This window comes from Tupaia chinensis, unplaced genomic scaffold (genome assembly GCF_000334495.1).
Source record: "Tupaia chinensis unplaced genomic scaffold, TupChi_1.0 Scaffold000316_1, whole genome shotgun sequence".
In the NCBI taxonomy this organism is placed as follows: domain Eukaryota; kingdom Metazoa; phylum Chordata; class Mammalia; order Scandentia; family Tupaiidae; genus Tupaia; species Tupaia belangeri.
This window is the reverse complement of record NW_006159809.1, coordinates 2,730,878-2,756,406: the sequence shown is the minus strand read 5'-3', so window position 1 is coordinate 2,756,406 and position 25,529 is coordinate 2,730,878. Positions and strand designations below refer to the sequence as shown.

The 25,529-nt window shown below is 40.6% G+C and overlaps 1 pseudogene; it reads left to right on the top strand.

The window, feature by feature from the left end:
• Window positions 1-2,179: 2,179 nt before the first annotated feature.
• LOC102482947 (39S ribosomal protein L32, mitochondrial pseudogene) overlaps window positions 2,180-25,529 on the top strand; it is a 51,228-nt pseudogene continuing 27,878 nt past the window's right edge.

Here is a 25,529-nt window from a genome sequence, read left to right as displayed (position 1 = left end):
TACTCCACCCTAGGGGTGAGTCCTGAAGACAGATTTAAACTAGAGGCTTTTACGATCATTAATTCTAGTGAGGAGATTTCAAGGGGTTAAAAGGCCTCTGTGTGAAAATATCTGCTTGTTTCAGTTCTGATGCCCCACGTGGTTAATTATTTTCTCAAACTGTAGAATCCTAGCTATTTTCTTTCAGCACTTAAAGCTATCATTCCCTTATCATCTCCTTGCCTCAGCAGCTTGCCAATGTCCTTCACACGGATAGCTTTTGTATTTTATCTGGCTTCTTTGTTTCCTCGGCAGGAGTATTGGACTATTGCAAGCTACTCCCTCATAGTTGTAAGTCAAGACTCCACTCTTAATCCTGGAAAATATATATACCTTAGTATCTAGTGTTAGAAGTTCCCTGTACCAGATTTATTTCCTAATTATATAAGCTATTATTGCTTACTTACCCACAAGAACTTCAGAATCTCAGTATCAAATCAGCCCCTCCCCATGTCACTAATTCAATCAAATGTTTAAATTTCTTTGGAAACAATTTTTGCAATATTGAATATTCTCTATTCAGAACCAGGACATCGCTCTTTATCAAATTCCCTTATTTGTTTGTTTGTTTTAGAGCTTTATTTTTAGTAGGTCCTGAATATTTTAAGTTAAATTTAATCTTATATATTTTAATTATTCCTGTCAATGGGCTCTTTTTATAATGACATGTATTGTTTATTCTTGAGTATGTGCAAACTGTGTTGTTGTATATAAATTTTTAATTGATCATCTTAGTACCTTCCTAGCACTTCATTTCCTTGGTTGTCTAGGCAACCGTCACATGGAAGTCATCACTTTGTCATGTCAATTCCAGTAGTTATCCAACTTAATTCTTTGCCTTGGCTTGCTGCTTTTGACGACGTATTCAAAACGTTAAACAACCATGGTCACAGTGGTTATTCTTCGGAGCTTCCCTTTAGCGGTAGTCCTCCCACATTTTACGGTAGTGTCTGTAGTTTCCTCATGTTAGAAAAACAAACAAAACTATTATCCTACTTCAAAAAGAGTTCTGTCAGGAGTTCATGTTGAATTCTATGGATGTTTATCCAACATCTGTTTATAGAAATGATTTCCCTGCAGTGAGATAGCACCTCATAGCTCTTACAATGGCTATGCTATTAAAAGAGAGAACCCTAAAACATGACAAGTGTTGGTATGGGGGGGTGGGAGGGAGGGAGCCCTTGCGCACTGCTGGTAGGAATGCAAATTGGTACAACCAGTAGGAAAGAGTATGGAAGTGCCTCAAAAAAGTAAAAAGTAGAAGGGTCCTTTGGGGCAATATTTTTCAATAAGAATAAAAAATGTGAGCTTTCTCCCTCCCCCACCCCATTTGCAAGTCTCAAGTGAGTATCAGAAATCCAAGCTGCCTCTGTCTTTAGAGCTGGGCTGATGTTTGAGGCCTCTGTAGTGCTATGTTTCTCTCTACTCCACACCTGTACCCTTCCCTAAATAGTATCTTCCAAAATGACTCCACATAGAATTCAAAATTCCCTGAAAACTAACAGACTACATGTATGACAATGACTGATTATGAAGAAATTCTGGAAGGTAGGTCCACTGAAGCTGTAAAAGTTCTCTGACAGAAGTCCATGCAAAGGTTGTTAAAATACCAAGTGTGTAAAGTCATAAGATTGTCCTTAGTCCTTCCAAGACATATTGAGTGAATTAATCATGCTAGGAGCTGGTGTCATTTTATAAAAGTTTATTAATGTCTTGAGAGAGAAAGAGACAGAGAGAGACTCCTGACAGCATCTTGCCACACTGTGATCATCCTACCTCCTGCAGCCAGGATCATAGGTGTGCCCACAGGTGTGTCCAGTGGGTTCAGGTCAACTCAGGCTCCAATTCAGAATCGTGCAGCCCCATCCTGTCACCTGCACCACTGCAGCTGAGCCATAGGAGCTGGCATCTTAAGGTGACTCCCAGTTTCAGCCGTTAGAGAGGATCCTTCTCAGAATGCAAATCAAGGAGACAAGCAATGGCAGCAGAACTTCAGCGTTCTGAAATCTCCCTGCCTTGCTAATGCAGTGTTGTATGGAGAAGTTCTCTGAAACGCCTCCAGGCTCCTCTGTGCTGAGATATGCCATACTTCAGGGATATAGAAAAGAATTATGGGAATAGGGTGAGGAGAGAGCCTGAGATGGTATTTCTGCCCGTGGAAGAGGAGGTTGGCTGGAGTCAAGTTAATGAGCACTTGACGAAGAGCTCCAAATCCGAATTGAAAATATCTTCCTACTGCAAAGGAGACAGTTCTGGCAAAATGCTGAGAACTATCCACAAAGCTCGATGTGTCTCTTCCCTTGGTACCTGTGATTACTAAACATTCTGAGACCCTAGCTCATTGTTGCAGGGACTTTGACAATGGTAACTGATCATACTGGTGGCACTACTGCTCTTGGAGAACAAAATGGCTCAGTAGTCCCAGCAGAGAGCCCAGTCAGGGCTCTGACAGAATGGTGCCTGGCAGCCTGGAAGCAGTTTGCTCACATATGCAGGTAGAGGGAGGTGTTCCCTGTCTTCCTTGCATCAGTGAGGATGTGAATGCTGTCAGCTGGAGCAATTCTGTCTGTTCCACTTGGGGATGGCCACGTTATATGCTAGGCTGCCAGTGCATCAAGTAAACTGAAACTAGCTGATTGTAGTTCCAACCATTTAACCATTTGCATTGTAAGTTAGCTACACGTGCATGATATTAAAGCTTAGGAAGCACTAAAAGGTCCAAAGATGCTGGGTCTTGAGGAAACCCCACTGTTGGTTATCTTTCCACTTGCCATGCTCAGGTTTCCCTCTGCACCTCCATCCTCCTGGTTTCCCAGTGCTGTTGCTAGAGATACTTCAGGCCAAGAACTCTCCATCTGTCCCACAACCTGCCTGCACTTCCAGCCCCAGTCCTTCCAAATTAAGGTATCTCCATGGGTCTCTTCTAATGGCTCTACTTTCTTAAGTAGAACATGTGTGGGATGATCTGTGCTATTTCATAAATCTCAGCTTGTCTGCCCCATTAGTGCTAGAAACTCTCGTAGCAGGTAAATACTAAAGGCCTCCTTCTTTCTCTTCCAGAAGAAGGATCGAGAGCAGAGAAAGGAATTTTAGGCAAAAAGAATGACACGATGATATGAAGATGTGAGACAGCTGGTATCCTGGGGCATGATGAATGACTTGCCGTGGATGTATTACAGTGTACAGCAAATGGAGCAAAGAGGAAGAACGAGAGAATGAAGGAGAGGGCTGAAGTGGGGTAGTGAATGGATTTGCATGTCATGGGTGCTCATTTTCTACTGCTATTGTAACCAGTTACAATACACTTAGTGGCTTAAAACAACATAGACTTATTACCTTACACTTCTGGAGGTCAGAAATTCAAAATGAATCTTTACAGGCTAAAACCAAGGCGTGTTTTTTCTGGAGATTCCAGGGCAGATATGTTTTCTTGTTTGTTTGTTTGGTTGGTTGGTTTTTGTTTTGTTTTGTTTTTGTTTCCGGCTTCTACAGGCCTTCTGCTATAGGCCTTATAGCATTTAGGTCTACAGTGACAATCCAAAATCTGCTCTTTTTTTTTTTTTTTTAATTTAGTATTTCTTGTCATTGGTTGCAGATGCCCCCTGGAGAAAGACAGGAGAAGGAAATGAGAAATCACTCCCTGTGGGGATGTCCACGCCACAGTCCATTCTCTTGACAGGCGGCCCCTCCCCTCATCTGCAAGGGCATCGCTCTATCCTCCACTTCGGTTTACATGTCCTCTCTGAGTCTGACACACTTGCCTCCCTCTGTGTTATAAGAACCCCTGTGATTACACAGAGTTTACCTGGATAATCCAGGATAATTCCCCATCTCAAAGTCCCAGACTGTGGAAAGATGACTAGCTGGAGTTATATTAATGGGCATCTTGATAAATCTAAATATTCTTCAACGAGTGGATGGTTAAACCATCTACGGTACATCAACATGATGTAATACTACTCTACAATAAAAAGAATTACAGACACACGTGGGACCAGGTGCTGTGGTGGTTAAGGTTCTGGACTCCCACATGGCCAACCATGGTTTGAGTACCAGACTTGGTGGCTTGAAAATCACACTGGACACGTGTGCATGTGTGTCCAAAATTCCAGGAGGAGAAGGGTTGGGGAGGGATTGTGGCATGACCATCCCTCCTGGTGGTGGTGGTGGGGGTGGTTCTCACTTTCCTTCTGACTGTCTCTTTCTGTCTCTCTCCTCTCAAGTAAACACATGTGCCCTATGGCAAAAACCTTGAAAGAAAGGAAGGAAGGAAGGAAGGAAGGAAGGAAGGAAGGAAGGAAAGAAGAAAGAAAGAAAAAGAAAAAAGAAAGAAAGAAAGAAAGAAAGAAAGAAAGAAAGAAAGAAAGAGAGGAAGAAAGAAAAAGAAAGAAAGAAAGAAAGAGAGAAAGAAAGAGAGAGAGAGAATTACAAGTACACACAACAATCTGGACAAAGATTCAAAAATATTTTTTCAAAGATTTTTGAATCTTTGAAAAAAAAATCCTCTTGTGCTTTATGCCTCCATTTATATAACATTCTTGAAATGATGAAAATGTGGAAGTAGGTAACAGATTAGTGGTTGCAGGGAGTTAAGGAGGGGTGTGACAGTTATCAAGAAGCACGGCGCAGCCCTGAGGTGATGAGACTGTTTTGTGTCTGACTGTATCAATGCCGATGTCCTGGCTGTGATAGCATATACCATATCTCATAAGACGTTACCATTGGGGGACACGGTAAAATATGGTATCCCTCCGTATTATTTCTGACAACTGCTTGTGAATCTACTATTATTTCCAAATAAAAACTTGAGTCAATAAATAAATAAAATTTAGAAAACATCAACTCTGATAGAGTTGGCCTAAAAGAAAAAGAATGCATTTAGAAATACTCGGAATGAACAATCCACGTGACTTGAAGTTGCGCGTGGGCTCTGCAACCTTTCTGAAGGGATGAGCCCTGAGAGGGGTGAAATTCCTGAAGGATTCTTCACAGAGACAGACACCCACAAACCTAAGTACAAAACTCTGGAACTCGGATAGTTTTTTTCATCACATATTACATGTAAGTAATATGTGATGAAAAAACTCAAAAGCAATGTGTGCTTATTGTTTAAAAAAAAAAAAAAAAAAAAAAACCTGAAAAAAGTAGTAAATGTCTGATGTCCCTAGAGCAGGGTTTCTCAATATCACCAGTGTTGACACGTTGGGCTAGTTCACCCTTTGCCATCTTCTGGGGTCACTCCTGTTCATCGCAGGATGATGAAGAGCCTCATTGCTTCCCCCCACTAGATGCCTGGAGCACCCACGTCCTACGACATCCAACAAATGCCCCACGACATTGTCAAATGTTCCTCAGGGGCATAATCGTCCATTTGAGAACAAGTATTCTACACTGGAGAAGGTGCCACTGCCAGAACTTGGCATATTTACTAGTGGACTTTATGTCTTTACTGTGTAGATTTTGAGCTCTGTGCTCAGCTCAGTCTCCTTCCTCTATGCCATCATAGGACATCGGGAGCCTCTCCTAAATCATGATGGGTATACCATGGCTCATTGAACTACCCCCCACCCCAGTACTGGAAATTAAAATTGTTCTCAATTCTACAGCAGTGTAAAAAAATTCTGTGATGACCACCTTACACATCAATCATTTTCTGTCACTCTGATGGCTCAAGATAGAATAGATGAACCAAACATCATGAAGATGTCTTTAAATAGCATGAGCAGAACTTGCAGGTGGATCCCTTGGGCTAGGAACATAGTGTCCACTGTAGGAATCACTCAACACATGCTCCTGAAGTTGAAAGGCACCCCTTCAATAACCACAACAAAGTCTTTCTCTAATTAATCAAAAATTAAATGAATGGAATGTCTGTATCTTAAATTTTATCCAGTAAGTATTTCTTAATCTTAGGAACCTGCCTCTGCGTGCTCACTAACAATGAGCCTTGGCAAATGTCAGATAAACAATGAAGAAACCAGTACTTATGGAGCCATAGGAACTGTGTTTTCCATGCAATCAATAACTACACTTACATTTTGCAAGTCACAACCTTCGATTTATTAAATCTAAGGTATCCTGAAAAGAGCACCCTCATGTCCAGGTGCTCCGGATGTTGGAAGTAGTTGGAAATCACCCATATATTTATCTTTTGATTTGACAGCCATTTAAGTGAGGTTGTGGGACATGCTCATCCAACTAAGGACAAATTGCACTAGAAAGAAGCCAATATGAAAAACTGACCATAGGGAAGGTCGTCACAGTGCAAGGAGCCTCTTGTCCTGGCTGATGTTGGTGTAGTCAAATGTAAATTCTACCGTTATGTGACATCAGCAAATGCTGCCAGTGAACACACATGACATTTCTGGGATTTTGTAGGTTATAACTTATTTACTCTTTTTTTTTAAAAATGGAATGTTGTAGAATCATAAATTGCATATAGTAAAGGTAGATATTTTTGTAAAACCTTTTGTCAAATATATATGATATATATTTAAACACACACATATAGAACGTGGTGTGAGTCTTAGTCCATTTATGCTGCTGTAACAGAATAAAATAGACTGGACAATTTATAAAGACTAAGAATTTGGGATCAGGAGATAGCATAATGATTATGTCACTGGACTGCCACATAGTCGATTGCGATTTGAGTCCAGATCTGGTTGCTTAAAACTCATGCCAGGCACACGCATGTGCATGCCCAAAATCCCAAGAAGAGAATGGAGGAGAAGGGATTGCGGCATGGCCCTTCCCCCTGAGAGGTGATTTCTTGCTTTCTGTCTCCTCTCTGTCCCTCTCTGCCTCTCTGGTGAACACATGCACCCTCTAGCAAAAATCTCTCTAAAAATATAGAAATTTGAGTCAACTAGGGTCATAGTGATTAAACCAAATGGATCCCACTTGGCCAACTACATGGTTCAAGTCCCAGACTGGTATCCTGAAAAACACTCTAGGCTTCTGTGTGTGGCTCAAAATACCAAGAGGAGAATGGAGGAGAAGGGATTGCAGTGTGGCCATTCCCTATAAGGGGTGATTTATTACTCTCTCTCTCTCTCTCTCTCTCTCTCTTTCTGGTGAGTGCATGTGCCCTATAGCAAAACTGAAGGGAAAACCATAAGAAACTTATTGGTTCACAGTTCTGGAGGCTGGAAAGGCTAAAACTGAGGGGCCATCTCTGGTGAGGACCTTCTTGCTACAGCATATCCTGATGTAAGGTATCAGATGGTGAAAAAGTACTTATTCAAGACGAAGAGAAGGGTTGCTTCGTAGCACAGTAATTAAAAGAGGCAGATCCTACATGGCTGACTAGTTCAAATTCTGGTTTTGGCAGCTTGAAAACCAAGTCAGTGAGTGTACGTGCATTCCTAAAATCCTGAAAGAATTGAGAAATAACAGAAAAGGGATTGTGACATCACCACACTCTATTGGGGAATGCTTTCTCTTCCTCTCTCTCTCTCTCTCTCTCTCTCTCTCTCTCTCTCTGTCTGGAAAATGCATACAACCTCTGGCAATAAGAAAAGAAAGAGAGAGAAAAGAAAAGGGGGTTAAATTTTGAAGATAACAAATTCACTCCTGTGAAAATGACATTAATTCATTTATAGGGACAATGACCTTATGGCTAGCTTGAAGTTCCACCTCTCAATACTGTTACAATGGCAATTAAATTCCAGTTTCAACACAAATTTTGAAGAGGACACCAAACCATAGCAGGGTCTCAGTCAAAAATATTTCAAACCCACTGATAGAGAGAGATGGGTATGTCAGCTTGGTTTCTCTGAGAAGCAGACACCAAGATAGAATTAGATATGCAGATGTATTGGTGGAAACAACTGCAAAGGAGAGCAAGAAAGGGAACAGGATAAGGCAGAAAGAGCCAGACCGTGATGCAGGTCTGTCATCTGAAAGGAGAGAGAGTAGAAAGGCAGGTGGGTGTAACAAGTCTAGCGCTTAGTGCAGTGCTAAGACAGTCTTGTAGGTGGATGGAAACCTTGGAGCAAACTTTGTCTTTTAAAGGTTACTCAGCAAAAATTGCTCCTAGCCCTACGAGTGTGTAGCCTTGGCCTAAAAGCAACAGATCTTAAAGTAGAGGTTTAAAGCTTGACCAACCAACTGAACTTTCTGCGGCAGGTTCTCCAGAAGGCAGATCCTGGATTGCCACACAGAGGTAAAGGGGGAAGTTATCTTCATATCTTAGGTCCTTCTCTATGATATTTTTATGAACTACTGGTAGGAGTATACACCCCCAAAGAGAGAGACTTCTTGGGTTCAAATCCTAGCTCCAAGGTGAGAACTCAAGTGAGATATGTGAGGCCCCTATGGCACCATGATAAGGAGACATTTTCTCCCTAAGAGGCACTTGTATAACCCTGGGAGTGGGTCCTTAGGAACTCTAGAGCAGGCCTTGCCCATATGCGTCATTTACAGTTATGTCACTTTGGATCAGGTGTTTAACCTCTGTTTCCTCATTCACAAGTGGAGATAAGAATAATGGGCCAAATTCACTGACCACTGTGAATATTAAGTAAATCAATGAGTGCGAACCCTTGGGACAATGCTTGCCATGTAGTAAAGACTATGCAAGGGTGGACAGCCTGTACTATCATCAATACCACACTTCTATTAAAAATGAAGAATTTTAGGCGCCATCACACCAACCGAAACATTTTTGATTCAGCAAGCCAAGTGTGGGATAGAAGAATCTGTCTTTGTAATCTGTTCCCTTAGCTGTCCTTATGCAGACCCAGCCTTTCTTCACCGACAATCCTTTCTTAACTGACAATCCTTTCTTCCTGCTCAGCACCTGCTGCCCAGTTTTATAAATCTGTGACCAAGTACCACAGCATGAAGGGTGAAGCCAAACTTCCCCAGGGGTGGTTTCAGTCCAGAGAAAGCTGTGGAGAGAAACTGCAAGGGATCAGGGGCACAGTCACATCACGACACGGCTTTGCCCACGTCAAGGTCTCTCCACCTCTGCTTGGCAGAGCCGTGAGAAGCCGATGACCCAAGGTCTCTTGCCAGCAGGCATACCTATGCTCTGCACTACTGTAGCCCCATCTGAACTGAACCACTGAACCCTTCTGCTTTCATCTCTTCATAGGTCTCTCATCTGAGTCTCTGAAACCTCCTCCCAAATGCAATTACTCAGCTAGTCACGGTGTTCTCAGTCACAACAAGGGTCGGATTTGTGAGCTGCCTTCCTCTCACACATAGGGAAGCTTCGTGTACACACTGAGAACACCTCCGAGCTGACTGCCACGGGGCCCTCCAAGGCACTCGCCCACAGCTTTGAAATCCATCATCCTTGAAACGCAGCCCAGGAGAGGCACACAGGTGCAATTTCAATAGGGGCACAATAGCTTCTGATTGGGATGCTATTCCACCCCTGGCAGAAATCGGCTGCAGCGTAATCAACAACTTTGTATTAAATGACAGCACCACTCCACAGTTACCTTATGTTCTGAAGGAATCTCTTTAATATGGAAAACACAGAAAGCTTGAGAAACGAAATAACTCTGCCCGATTCTCAAAGAGGAGCTGAGGTCGGAATGAAAAGGCCCTGCTCCAGACGCAACCTGCTGACAGTATGATGTTCAAGGTGACTGATAGGTATTGGAGATGAGATCGGCCTTTTCCCCAACAGTCAGGTTTTGGACAATAGAGAACACAAGAAAAGCTTACTTCTGAGGGAAGAACTATGGCAGGAAAAGTCTGTGTATCTCGTTCTAAGTTAAAGAAGTGTGTGTGGGTGTGGGTGTGGGTGTGGGTGCACGTGCATGTTGTTTTTGTACTGGTAGCTAATCTTCAATGTAGCTATGAATGACACGTTAATCACTGCAAAAGTTTCATGACAGCAAAAACACTTTTTCTCTGGCCCTTTAAAATATACTAATAACCAAAGTCATTTTGCTTTCTTTACAATGAAGATTGTGCAAGTCACTGACCAAGAGCCCAAAAAGTGAAGGTATTTTTCCAATGACTGTTTAATTCACCCAGGCAAAAATCAATAAGCAGCATGTGGTCACAAAACCTAGGAAAAAAAAAAAACCAAAAAAACAGAAAGATCCTTTTCATTTCTCATCAGTGTGTCAGTATGGAGAGCATAATTTTCAGTGCTACATTCCTCAGCCATGTCTACAAAATGTATGCATGCAAAGCACTAATTTACGTTAAAGAGATATGGGCATTTGTGGGGTGGGAAGTCTGGTCATTTTCTTGGCCTGTACTTACTTACCAATGCACAAAACAGCGAATACTGGCAAGCAGAATCCCAGCACTAGGTTAACCCCACATATTTGGCACATAGAAAGGCAGAATTGAGTGAATAATTCTGTTTGACCCCCATGTTTTTCTGCCTCCTCACTTTGCTATGAATGATAGGTAACAATGAGGTGAGGAGGGTAATCTGCGGCCTCTTCATGCATGTAAATTAAACAAGTTTCCTGTTGTGCAACTAATTATCCCAAAGCTTAGTGGCTTAAGACAGCTTCTGTGACACAGCAGTAACGTCACTGCATCCACATGGGAAAGGGCCTCGGTTTGCACCCCAGAATCTTCCCAAGCATGCTAGGTTCACCTGCATGTGCCCTGGGCTGGCAGAAATGGAGATGGACCACATCATGAGCACGCCGTTGTGGTGCCTGCTTCTTTGTTTCTGCCTCTGTCTCTCTGTGTCTCTGGGCATGTCTCTTCCATGAAAGAAAGACACTTTTTAAAAAGTTAAAAAAGAGAGAGAGAGAGAGAGAGCTCCTGTAGGCCAGAATGATGGAAACAGCATAGCTGGGTGGTTTGACTTAGTGCCTCAAAGCTGGAGTCATTTGGGGCTAGAAGATAGGCTTTCAAGGTCACACACATAATGTTCCTTTGTCAATCGTGGGTGGAGACCACAGTTTCTCAACTCATGGACCTTTTCATAGAGCTACGTGAGCATCCTCATGACATAGTGGGTGGCTTTCTCCAAGGGAAGTGACACAGAAGAAGGGTGGCAAGGCAGACAGGATCCCCAGTGATCTCAGGAGGTATATCCCTGCTGGGGGTGCCCAGTTGTTCTGTTCAAGCTGTTTCAACTCTGGCCATTGGGAACAGTTTCAGGCCAGTTCCCATGCACCTTTGACTGGCTCTCATTCTTTCTTACATTTGCTTGTTTTTGATTTGATAGAGGGTATGTGCATTTACTGGAGTAAGATTGAGAAGGAGAGAGAGAGAGAGAAAGAACCCCTAAGGGGGGATGGTCACACACAATCCCTTCTCCAGTTCTCCTTTTAGAATTTCGGGCATGCATGCACCTGAGCCCAGCATGTTTTTCAAGCTGCTGGGTCAGGCACTCAAACTACAGGGTCAGCCATGTGGAGTCCAGCTGCCTTAACCACCATGCCACAGGCTGGCCCATGCCTTCATTCTGGTTTTGAACATTTCTTTATTTTATGGTCCATAAGGTGCTCAAAACTTATCTTGTGTTTCCCTGTCCCCAGCCCTGAAACTGACTATTTCTTTTATTGAGGAATGATGTTTGTAAACCAAGACCTGTGTGTCTCGTGTGCTTATCGTTATTAGGATATTATAGTTTCTTGGCCTTCTTAAAGGTCAGAGCTAAAAAAAAATGCACTTTAACTTTTACTAGATATAATATATTTCACATATTTGAAAGTATTTAAAGAGGTTTGTATTACACGTATAACAAAAACAAGAAAATAAAAATAAATGTAAAGGATTCTATATTAACAAGCTTAATATTTCTTGGTCATCTGAATTTGGCAAAGCAATAAGATAACTACAGATGGGAATGAGACGTACACTCCATCTTTATGGAACTTCATAATATCTACAATATGTGACAAAATAACAAGCCAGCATTGCCCCAGATAAACACTTGAGTAATAATCTGACTAGATATGATGAATGTCTGTCTATTTGACAGATATCTCTGGTCCTGATGGCTAATAGTCTCCATGTGCTTTCGAGCCATTCTGATAAGGAGTTCTTAGGCGTTACCCAGGCATTCAAGCCTTCTCTTCTATTGTTTTATTTTATTAGAGCAGTAAATTCTTGGATATTGATCATGAAACTTAGCTGCTCTTGAATGAAGAAGATGGTAAAGGACTACTGAAAGCTCTTGGCTTAAAGTCTCTGAAGTGTGACCAGAGAGAATTAACTCTCTGATACTCTAATGCTTTTCCCGATCAGCGAGAGGAGCCATCGCTCTCTTTGGTGATTATTTAACACTTGGTGAGACCATGCCCTGCTAACTAACCCAGACGGATGAGGGAGCACTCACGAGCACATATAAAATTGAGACGATTCCCTTAGCCAATTCATACAACCTGTCATTAAAGTCAGGGTGTGAGCTTCCATTAAATTTAGGAAAGGAATGCTTTCTCCTTTATGCAAAAGGGCCTTATTTCAGGGATTTAGACCTTACTATTAGGAAATCGACTTTTTCCTCAACTATCTCCTGAAGTGCTGCTGGAAGTTCCATTATTAGCCCTCCCCTCTCCGCTTTTATATTGCCCTTTCTTCTGTTAGATTCAAGAACTGGAGTGCGGCAAGCAGGGAGTTACAATCAATTCAGTCTGGGTCAATAAACATGTATCGAGTGTCTCCTGCAGACCAGCACTACACTGGGCTTCGGACACAGGGCTGAGTTAGATGCATTCCGGACGTAAGGGCCCTGTAGTCTGAGCAATGCTTTCCCAAAGCCAGCCCAACAAATAACGAATGGTTACAACTGAGGTCCTTGTTAAATAAATAGAAAGATCCCTAGGCTCTAGTCCAGAGATTCTGATTTAATGGATCCAAAGTTCCCCAGGTGATTTGCTATGTACTCTGTAATCTAATAGAGATTAAGTCACCCATAAATTACTTGCCATGATTCTGTATTTTATAAAATTCTATAAAAGAAATATCTACAAAGTGCAATGGGGCAAGTGATTCATACTGACTGGGGGGATGAAGTGGGAAATCCACAGGGTAGACACAGAGCTCAGATTGGGCAGTGACAGATGAGTGTGTATATGGTAGAAGGGTGTGAGAAAGCAAGAAACTTAGGCAGAGAGAAAAGTTTAAATGCAGATAGTGAGGAGGGAAAATGCAAGGCATTGGGGTGATCCCATAGCCTGGTGGTTAAGAGAGTTGTTTCGTACTGCCAACCAGATTCAAGTCCTGCCCCAGCAGTTTTGAAAACATGATAGGTGCATGGGCATGCATGTCCCAAATCCTGACAAGATGGAGAAATGGAGAAGAGGTTGTAGCATGACCATGCCCCATTGGAGGTACTTTCTCCCTCCCTCTCTCTCTCCTTCTCTGGCCAGCACATACATCCTCTAGCAAGAGAAAAAGGAAAAGAGAAAAGAAAAGAAAAGAAAAGAAAAGAAAAGAAAAGAAAAGAAAAGAAAAGAAAAGAAAAAAAGGAAAAGAAAAGAAAAGAAAAGAAAAAAAGGAAAAGAAAAGAAAAGAAAAAAGAAAAGAAAAGAGAAAAAAAAGAAAGGAAAGAACAACAGGAAAGGAAAGAGGAAAGGAAAGGAAAGGAAAGGAGGAAAGGAAAAGAAAAAGAAGGCAAGGCAAGGTAGGTTCAGGGTCAACTAATTCATAGGTAGCTGTGATTTGAGCAAAGCCAAGTGGGATAAGGCAAACATGCAGACAAAGGGCGTGAAACTGGGAGAATTCACAAAGAGGCCACAAACAGGAAAATGCATTGTTATTGATATAAATGTATCATTTATTCATTCATTCCTTTATTCAACAAATATTTATGGAGCACCCTTGGTGCTTACTGTGAGTGACAAGCTTCTCAGATGAAGGAAAGGAAAGCATGAAGCCCCCCCCCAACCCCCCCCCCCCCCAGTAAAAGGGAAAGTAAGAATGCTTAAAGATGACCCACTTTAGCATTTCAATGCTAAAAGTTGAAAATGCTGGGATTAGAGCCCCAGCCTGGAGATTCTTGAGATGGAGTTCATTTGCATTTGAGTAGAGAACTGGAATTAGATGAAACAATGTATGTAAAAACTATTTGTAACTACTTATTGTTACACAAATGTTCTGACTGCTACATAGTCTTACAAAAAATAGTGATCTGTGAAGTGTGAGAGGAAAAAGGCCCCTAGAAAAATCATTACCAAAGGGTTGATTTATTTCTGTCAGGCATTTTGGAACCATGAACTTATAGAAGCAGGGGCTGACAGCACATGTCAGAAAAGGAGGATGTTTAAGATTCTAACTTTCAGTTCCTTGATTTTCAATCATAAAGTCTCCTGTTGTGGGCTCTGAGCCTTTGGTACTGATCCTGCTCAGAAAAATCTCATTTACCCCTAAAAGAGAGGTTTAAGCAATGGAGATATGTTGCTAACCCATTTTACCTTTTACTTTCTTTTCTCTTCTTTCTTTTTTCTGTTTTTGGTTATTGTTGTATTCTGATTTTTTGTTTCAAATGCTTGAGGGTTCCCCTTTTGTTGTTTCATCTTTGTCATTATTTCCATTTGCTTCATTGAACTTTTTCCCCTGTGGAGAGGTACAGGATAGACCTTGCTGATCTGAATAATGATCCAGTGCAAGGTCTTCTAGGTCCCTAGGAGCTTCTCTGTTTCTTCAAGAAACCTGGGATGAGAACTATAAGAATCAAAGTCTCAGTGTCTTCAGAAATAATGCTGGACCCATGTCTTAGCTCACCATAATGAAATGTCATGGACTAGATGGCTTCAACAACATGAATTTATATCTCAGGATTCTGGAGGCTGGGAAGTCCAAGACCGAGGTGCCAGTGGATGTAGTGTCTGGTGAGAGTCTGCTTCTTGGCTGATGGAAAGTCACTTTCCCAAAGAGTCCTCCAAAAGTGGGGAGAAGGAGCAAGCTGTCTAGTCTATCTTCCTGTACAAGCACTAATTCTATCATGAGGACCTCATCTTCATGACCTCCTCTTAACCTAATGACCTCCCAAAGGCTCCATTTTCAAACACCATCACATGGGTGGTCAGTGCTTCAACCTAAGGGGGGGAGGGGGCAGGCAGGGTACAAATCATTCCATAGTGGTCAGTGGCTTTCCAGAGGTCAAGACCCTTTCTCTCCTTTTGTGCCATGGCTGGGTCTGATAGTTCTTGATATTTATTCCTTAAAAGCCACATGGGCTGTGAAGTCCACCTCACATATGCTATAGCCAAATTCATTGTTATTCCAGAAAATACATACAAAGAAGTCATGAGAACAATGACAGACCCTGCATCAAAGATAGAGGAGCAGGCGTCACCATCTCACTTTTTTGATGTCATAAATTGCAGCTTTCTCCACAGGTCAGGTTAGATTCATGACAGATACATGGTGAGTGGGAACTTACGAGGTCACGCCAATGAGCTTCCTGTTCAGCTCAGGAATGACCTTTCCATAGCCTAGACAGTGCCCGGAGATACAAGGACAGCCCTAGCCATCACACCAGGTTTCCAGAGAAGCTATCTGAAGCTTCTGTATGGCAGTAATAGTGTGGACAATGCTCACCTATCTCTCTGCAATGAATGTTGTCATGGTGACCTTGACCAAGAGGAAGACCAAGAGTTTGTTTGTGCAGGAGACATTACTGACAATCTTGAGGGGGTCGTCATGTGTCTCATGACTCCCTGTCTCCAGAAAAACAGCAGCAGCAGCAGCAGCAGGATGGGCAGAGATGATGAGCCTTGGGAGCTGCTAGTGAGCCCCAGCCGTCTATAAGGTAGTAAAGACGCCGGTGGATTCCACAACATATTCACTTGATGTTGTAAGATGAAGGTCTGCTTCCCACTGATCACAGGCTTTTCAGTCTCAGCTTTGACAGTGTCATTGAACTTGCCATGGAAAGAATCACTTGAGAACTATCGCTAGTGATAACTGCGTGGTTGGAGTCCATGCAGGGACAAACTATTGGCCAGTGTTGGAAATAGCTTTGCCTAGGGAACAGGCATCCAGTTTACTCTAACTTTCAAGTCTTAGGAACATAGCTAGCACTATGCAAAAAGGCACGGCTGGCCATTGAATGGAAGGTGCTTTTCTTAAAGGAGGTAAAATGACGACAATGATTCCATGTACCTAAGCTCACATTCTCACTACAGTAACAGAGAAGAAAATATTTGTGTAAACTCTGGAACCCAGGCATGGATGCCAACACATTTCAGAATACTTGGAGGAATTTCTTAGATAAATTGTGCAGAAGGAACATCTAGGGGCTGACAGGAGACCCTTGGAGTGAACATAGACGGTAAACACATGGCTAAAGAAGTTCCCAGGTCTGGTGCATGTAGCCCTTTGTGGCTCATAGGAAATGTGTTTTACTTGCCCATTGATACCACTGAGAAGTTTTAACGGGTAGAGTAATATATGTTTCTATTTTTCACAGATTAATCTAGTGACTGTAAGGGAGATATACTGAAAAAAGGCAAGAGTAGAAAAAGCAGATCAGTTGAGAGACCTGAATTAGGGTAGTTGATGTAGATATGGAATAGAGTGAATGAATTTTCCATGTGTGTTAAAGGTGCCATAATAGAATTTAGAATTGGATTGGATATCAAAAGTAGCTGCCATGCCAAAGAGCATATGAAAAAATGCTAACATTTATTATGATAAGGGAAATGTAAATCGAAACCACAATGAGATACCACCTACCCCAGTCAGGATGGCTGATTTAAAAAAATAAAGAATAATAAATGCTTTTGAAACTGCAATGAAAAGGGAACTCTCCTACACTGTTGGTGGGAGTGTAAATTAGTACAACCACTGTGGAAAGCAATATGGGGGTTTCTCAAAGACCTACAGATATAACTACCAATTCCACTCGTGGGTATCTATGCAAAGGACAGGAATACACTCAATCAGAAACACACTTGCACATCCATGTTCAGTGCAGCATTATTCACAAATGCTAAGACATGAAATCAGCCCAAATGTCTAAGAACCGATGAATGGGCTAAAAAAGTGTGGCACATATACACTATGGAAGACTACTCAGCCATACAAAAAAAGATGAGACTCGCATTTGATAGAAAGTCGTTAAATGTGGAGGATTCAATTCCAAGCAGAGCAAACTGCTATGAAAGAGAGGCATTGTATGTCTCCAATTAACATATACCGAATATCTATGGCAGAAACTGAAAGACTGGGAGGCATAAAAGCATAGACAGCAACTGTTGACACTAGCAATTTGGGAGAGCAGGAAATTGGGGTAGGAGAGAGGAAGTCAACGGGGAAGAATAATAACAATAAAAATGTTTATTTTTAAAATTATTTTATTTCACTTTATTTATTTATTTTAATTTGACCAGAGAGGGGCAGAGTAAGAGAAAGAAAGGGAAAGTGAGAAAGCAAGCCACCGGGTCCAGGACTCAAACTATGTGGGTTGGCCGTGTGGGAGCCCAGTGTCCTTAACCACTACAACCACCTATCAGCCCCAATTTAAAAACGTTTAAAAAGTAGCTTTCTCTGGGTGGTAGAATTGGAAGATGATTTTTAGTTGCCTCTTTTTTTCTTTTATTCAATTTATAGTTATGCTATAATGAACATTAATTATTGCCATATTTTTAAAAACTTAAAAAAATAAATCCCCACGTATACAAAAAAAAAAAAAGAATAGCTAAATGATGTACATGGCAGATCCTGGAAGATAGTTTCCAAATAAGAAAAACTTTGAAAAGAAAGAAATCAGATGAAAGAGGAGCAAGACCAGCAGCCAGCATGTACTGATACATAAGGGGGGAGGGGGGGTAGAGATTTCTGCATCTCTCTGTTTGGCTAGGGCAGTGGTTGTCAGATTTTTTTTCCCCAGCACTGGAATTCTTTCTTCAAATAAAATCTACAAGGAGGCTCTGTAGACAGTAGGAATTACAAAAGCACAGCTCTGGCTGTAGGGCTGTGAGGCCCTGAGCCCACCTGCCGCACTTGTGCCTGAGGTTGGGTCACTGGCCCTCCCTCCACCCCTTCCTTAGGAACAAAGGCTGAGGCACTTCTGAGAGTGAATCAACAATGGTTTTGTCTTTCATTTTCTGCTTTCTTGGCTTTAGGGATTTCAGCAGAGGCAGCTCTGTTTGATGCGTGCAATTCCCGAGTAACAGACAAAGCTAAGTGGAAGCCTGGTTTCAGCCCTTAGTCAGTCACAGCCACTGTTGTGCACTGGTCAAAATAAACATATTGTGAAGGCAGCATGGCACTGATTAGAAAGATGCTATGGACTGGAAAACAAACAAGAAAAAGAAGCCTTCTTTCTTTCAAAGAAAGAAAAGACCAATGAGACATGGGAGCATGACTTGCAAGCAGAATCCCTGACCCAAGTAGGGATTGAACTCTTGGGTCTTCTGTTCGAATCTAGGTGATTGCTAAGGACACCTAAGCAAGTCATGATGTGGATGGAGCAGAGTCGGCTCAGCAAAGGTGAATGGGTCAAGCCTTGTGCCTCGTTGGTCATCACTACCATTAGTCTGTTATCACTTGGTCAATGATAACACCTGTAAAAAGAAATGCTATTTTTTTCATTTTTAGAATTTTTAAAATTCATGAGAGAGTGTGCATACATGAGAGAGAGAGAGAGAGAAACAGGAAAGCGTCCTTCACAGGGCTCAGGCATGCCACAATCCCTTTCCTCCAATCCTCTAGACTTGCCGGGATCCTGGACATGTATGTACATGTCTCACATTTTTTTCAAGATATTTGGACCAGTGACTCAAACTGTGGTCTGCATGTGGTGTCCAGTTCTGCAGTTCAGTACACTACTGATTATGCCAGGCTGGGCCTGGAAGATACAATTGATATACACATGAACTTGCACTATTCTCAAGGATGTTACGCTAGTTCAAAGAAGCCAATATCAAAAGGTAATATACTGTATTATCCTGCTCATGTGACTTTTTAATTTTTTTTGCCAGATGGCATGTGTATATGCTTGGGGAACAGAGAGAGCAAGAGAGACAAACCAATCCCCAATGGGGCCTAGATACACCACAATCCACTTATCCATTTCTGTATCCCATCAGGATTTTGGGTACATGAGCATTTATCTAAGCATATTTTTCAAGCCACTGAACCGGGATTTGAACCATGATCATATCCTGTGATCCACTATGTGGGATCCAGCTCCCTCTACATGGCAATTGACTTTATATGACATTCGAAAAGAAAAACTATAGAGGAGCCAGGTGGTGGCACAGTGGCAAAATGCAGCACGACAAGAGGCAATCCACAATGAGAGGTTCACCGTCTAAGTCTGGAGACCTCCCTCGTATGCTGGGCACAGACATATCTCTGATCCTGGAAGTCTGAAGTCTGGAGACGGATCTCAGCATCAAAATCCTGCTGGGGATGTTGTTTCTTGCTTTTTCTCTTGCTCAGGGAAAAAATAATTAATTAAAAGAAATACCTTTTAAAAAATAGAAAGAAAAACTATAGTAATGGAGAGCATCTCAGTGGTTGCCAGAGATCTAGGTGGGGTGGAAGTGCAAATATAAAGAGATAGCATGAGGCCATTTGGGGGCCTGTGAAACTGCTCTGTATCCCAACTTGTGATGGTGGCTACGTGAATCTACATATGTATTAAAATGAATGAAATCCATACATTTTTTATTCAGTTTTATTTTATTCAATCAGAAGGATGTGAATTTACCAGAAAGAGACATAGAGTGAGAACAAGTAAGGAAGTACCCACCATGGAGGATGGTCACACTTAATTCCTTCTCCACTTCCTCCTTTCAGGATTTTGGGTGTACACACTGACTCAGTGTGTTTCTCAGGCCTCTGGGTCCAGGACATGAACCATGGCAGCTGGCCAACAGGATCTCACTGCCTTAAACACCACACCACTGGCTACCCCAAAAATTCATAAATTTTTTCAAAAGAAAAAAGTCAATTTTACTATATGGTAGTTTTAAAAATAAAAAAATAAACTATTTTTTGAAAGAGATTCTCACACCCAAAGAGACAGCAGAGAGGGCTGATCTATAAGAGATAGAAAGTAGAGATTAAAATTGCTAAGTGGGGAGGGACTAGCAGTTAGAGTAATGGCTGTCGTTGGACTCCCGTGTAGTCGACCGTGGTTTGTGTCCCAGACCCGGTGGCTTAAACTCACGCTGGGCACGTGTGCGTGCATGCCCAAGAGCCCAAGAGGAGTACGGAGGAGAAGGGATTGCGGCGTGACCATCCCCCTTGGGGTGATTTGTCGCTTTCTATCTCTCTGTCTCTCTCTTTCTGGTGAGTGCTTGCGCCCTATAGCGAAAAACCTCTCCCCCGCCCCCTGAAAAAAAATTGCTAAGTGGAGAGAAGAATTTCAGAGATGAACCAAAGTTGTACTGTATTTAGTTGCTCGGAAGAACTTGTAGTTCCATTCTTGGGTTCCATGAGACCATCTTATGTTCTTATAATGTCCCTTTTGTGTTCAAAACTAGTTCTGCTATGCTGTTTCATTAGTGACCCAGAATTTTAACTAATGTAGTAGGAATTTCTGGTTAAATTTTGCATTGGTTGCTCTAGAGCTAGAGGGAAGCTTTTCTCTTTATAAGCATAATAATGACTGAATAGCTACTTTGCAGATAATAACACCTCAGTGTTTATAGATTTTACCACAAGGATACTAAAATCCACATTCCAAACTCCTGACCTATGCCAAGACCGTCTCCCTAAGGTTTCCACATAATGTTGAGTGCTCATTAAATCTAAGAAATTTTTTAAGTGATATTTATTGTTATACACAATTTAGCTGACCATATGAAGTAGTTTCCACAGCATGCCAGGAAAAGTTCCACGTTGCCAGCCTGCTAGTAAAGTTTTCTTCCAGGGTAGAGGTGAACATGAGGGAGGCCTATGTAGATAGAGATCAGTTTCTCTTCTTTCTATGTCTTTCTTTCTTCCTTTTTTCTTTCCTTCCTTCCTCCCTTTCTTTTTCTCTTTTCTTTTTTTTTTCAAATTACTTATAGTAGTTTTCTTTGGAAAATTATAATCATGTACATTTATGGGGTGCAATGTAACCTTTTAATACATGTATACTATGTGGAACTATTACATAACTCTAATTAACATATTAATCACCTCACTGACCTATAATTTTTAATGGTGAGACACTTGAAATTTATTCTCTAAGTTATTTTTGACATATATAATACATGGTTATTGACTATAGTCATCTTGTTGTGCAATAGAGTTCAAAAGCTATTTCTCCTGTCTATCTGGAACTTGTAGCTTTTAATCAACAGTCTCCCATTTCCAAGCTAGAAATATCATACTAATGGCTTTCAAAATATACTGTAAGTCCATAGTAAAAAAAATAGCATGCTATTGGCAAAAGAGTACATATACAGATTAATACAACAGAACAGAGAACCCAGAAATAAATGCATGTATGTATATACAGCCAGTTGGTTTCTGACAAGAGTGCCAAGAACATCTAATGGCAGCAAGACAGTTTCTTCAATAAATGGTGCTATGAAGATTGAACATTAATATGCAGAATAATAAAGCTAGATTTCTATTTTTCAACATATACTAAAACTGACTCTGAATGGATTAAAATGTAGGCATAAAATTTGAAACAATGAAGCTACTAGAAGAAAACATAGAGGAACTACTTCAGGACATTGGTACTGACAAAGAGTTTATCAAGAAAACCTCAGAAGCACTGGCAAAAAAAAAGCAAAAATAGACATATGTACTTATATCAAATTTTTCCCTGTTTCCTTTTGCACAGAAAGGAAACAAGCAAAGAGTGAAGAGATAACCCACTGAATAGGAGAACATATTTGCAAACAATCAGATTATACAATACAAAAAACTCAAATAACTCGATAGCAAAAAAGCAAATAACTCAGTTTTAAAAATGGGTACATGGGACTGGTCGGTGGCATGGTGGTTACGTGCAGTGGATTCCCACATGGCTGACCGCAGTTCAAGTCCTGGACCTGGCAGCTCGCTTTCTTGCTTTCTCTCTCTGTCTTACTCTGTTCCACTCTGGTCAAAATTAAAAGTAATAAATAAATAAATAAATAAATTTAAATATAATAATTCAAAAAAATTTTAATGGGCAAATTACCTGAATAAACAGTTCTCAAAGGAAGACATAAGAATGGCCAACAAATGAATTTTAAAAGTGCTGAATATCACTAATCATTAAAGAAATGCAGATCAAAATTAAAAAAATGAAAAATCATCTCATCCCTTACAGAATAGTTATTATCAAAAAGACAAAAAATAACAAATGCTGTTGAGGAAACAGAGAAACGGTCATCTTTTGGTGGGATTATAAATTAGTACAGCCATTATGGAAAATGGTATGAAGGTTCCTCAAAAAACTAAAGTAGAACTTCCATATGATCCAGTAATCCTACTACTAAGTATACATCCAAAGGAAAGTAAATCAGTATGCTGCAAAATATATCATCACTTTAATGTTTATTGCAGCATTATTTCCAATAGCGAAGATAAAGTCTGTCCACAGGCAAGTGGATAAAGAAACGTGGAACAAAGATACAATAGAATATGTTAGGGCATTTAAAAAGATGAAATTATTTCATTTGATGGGTTTATTTCATTACTTTTCATTTTAAATTTATTTATTATTTTACATTCATTCACTGATCATCAATACAGCATACAAAATACAATTTCTCATCCAGAATACACTGTATAGTAGTTTAATCATACATGTTACATCATCCACAAATAATTTTCCATTTCTTGTTGCTTAAATATGTGTGTATATATCATATACATATATATATATATATACATATATATGTATATTATATATATTTTTTTCTTTTTTTCCCCCTATTTTTCACCCTCTTCCATTTCCCACCCTCCTCCCTCCCTTGTCTCTGGTATCTAGAGTTGCTTTCCATTCCTTTTTTTTTCCCTCCCAGATTGAACTTTAAGATATTAGGAAGAAACATATAACCCATCAGATGACCAGAAATCACTGCAGAGGCACAAGAAATATGAGAAACCAAGAAAATACTTCTCCCCCAAGTGAAAAGAGTAACTCCTCTTCATCCATAGATAGTACAATGGAACTCATAGAAATGTCTGATAAAGAATTTAGCATATTCACAGTGACAAAGCTAACAAAAACTGCAAGAGAAGAGAGACAATGAACTCCAGAAGATGCAGGGAGAAAGAGTCATGAATTCCAGGAGGTGAGAAAGTTCTTGTATGATCTGTCATTTGATGTTAAATGGGCCTGGAAGACTGCACTGAGTGAAATAAAGCAGGCACAGAAAGAGAAATATTATGTGTTCTCTCTTAAATGTGGAAATTGGAAAAATGGTCTCACAGAGTAGTGGGAAGAATGAATGCTAGAGCTGGGAAGGATGGGGAAATGATAGAGGGATATTGATTAATGGAAGTAAAATTGCAGATATATTGAAGGAACAATGTCTAGATGTGGCATAGGGTGTCTACTTGGAAAAAATGAAACGAAGTCTTTAAAGGAAGAAGAGTTTTGTCATGCTTCTACACAGGGAAGAACTATCTAGAATGAGGAGATATAGTGAGAAATAGAAATGGCAACAACTTTCCATGTATCTCAAAGTAACTGAAAGGGGAAGATTTTGAATGTTCCCAACATAAGTAAGGACAAATGGTTCAGATGATGGGTATGGTAATTATCCTGACTGAATCATTACTCATTGTATTCTTGTGCTGAACATCATATTGTGTCCTCACAATTACGTACAATTATTACATGTTATTTAAAAATTATTTTAGAAAAAGTTTAAAAAGAAGAAAATCTCCCAATTTCCTCCCTCTCTATCTTCTAGCACCCAACTACTAGTCATCATCGTGCTACTTTCTGCTTCTAGGAGATTCCACATATAAGAGATTATTACATGGTATTAGTCTTTCTGCATCTTGCGTATTTCACTTAATATAATGTCTTTCAATTTCATTCATGTTGTTGCACATAACATAATTCCCCCCCTCTTAAAAGTCTGAATAGTATTTAATTGTTTATATATACATTTTCTTTGTTCACCTATTGAGGATCACTTAGGTTGTTTTCATATCTTGGCTATTATGAGTAGTGCTGTAATAAACATGGGAGTGCAGATATCTCTTAAATATATAGTTTTTAATTCCTTTGGATATATACCCAGAAGTAAGATTAGTAGATTATAGGATAGTTCAAGCCTTAGGTTGTTTGTTTTGTTTTGAAAGTCTTTGCCATAGGGCACACGTGCTTGTCAGAGACAGTGAGAAGGAAAGTGAGAAATCACCCCCCAGTAGGGATAGCCATACTGCAATCCTTTCTTCTTCATTCTCCTCCTGGGATTTTGGGCACTCATACATGCACACCCAGTATGATTTTTTTAAGCAGCCAAGTCTAGAACTCAAACAGTGATAGACCAGATGACAGTCCAGCACCTTACCTACCACATGACCTGTTGGTCTGAGCCTTAAGTTTTTGAGGAAGTTCCGTACCATTTTCTGAAATAACTGTACTAAATTTACATTCTCACCAATAATATATAAGAGTTCCTTTTTCTCCAAATATCTGGCAATACTAGTTTTCTGTCATCTTTTTGATAAAAGCCATTCTAACAGATATAGGGTGATATGTCATTGTAGCTTGTTTGTTTTGTTTTTAAGGGTTTTGCCATAGGGCACATATACTCACTAGAGAGACAGAGAAAAATAGTGAGAGGGAAAATTAGAAATCAGTTCCCCTCCCAAAGAGGGAATGGCCACACCAAAATCTTTTCTCCTCCATTCTCCTCCTGGGATTCTGAGCACGCATGCACATGCACTTGCACCTGGCATGAATTTCAAGCCTCCAGGTCTGGGACTTGATCTGTGGTCGGCCATGTGGGAATTCAACACTTTAACTACAATACCACTTGCTGGCCCCTCATTGTAGTTTTAATTTGCATTGCCCTAATGATTAGTGATGCTGATCACTTTTTCCCCAGAAGTGAAAAAGTACTGGGGATATCCAACATGTTCATTTTAATTTTCATGGAGATTTATTTGACCTCATTTCTGATCCCAGGAGGGCCAAATGCTGTGGACACCTCACTTACTCAGGAATGCACTTTTCATTATACAAGAGATAAAAATGAAAACTGTGCTAGGGACATTCATTTATAGGTTCACTAATGTATATATCAACATTCATAAACTATCATTTCCTTCAGTTCACTGAGCATTTGCTAAGAAATCAAGATGCATGAAACAATAGTCAAAGGCATCACAGATGCAAGAGGGAACCAGACTTTCCAGTAAACACCTATATACTGGAGGCCAATCAATATTCAGAAACGGCACCAAGCAAGGAGTAGGAAACAGAGGTGACAAGGGGGCTGCTTAGATACAGGGACATGTGTCTTTAAAGAATGAAGAGTATGCCAGGCTTCCAAACAGGGAAGAACTGTTTAGATCAAGAGGACATAGACTATACAAGAGGGTATTACAAGGTGAAGGGAAGCTAAAGACGCATGTAAGATCAAAGTCAACGTCTTGGACTTTGTCCTGAAGGTGATGAGCAACCAGGCAGAGTTTTAGGGATGAAT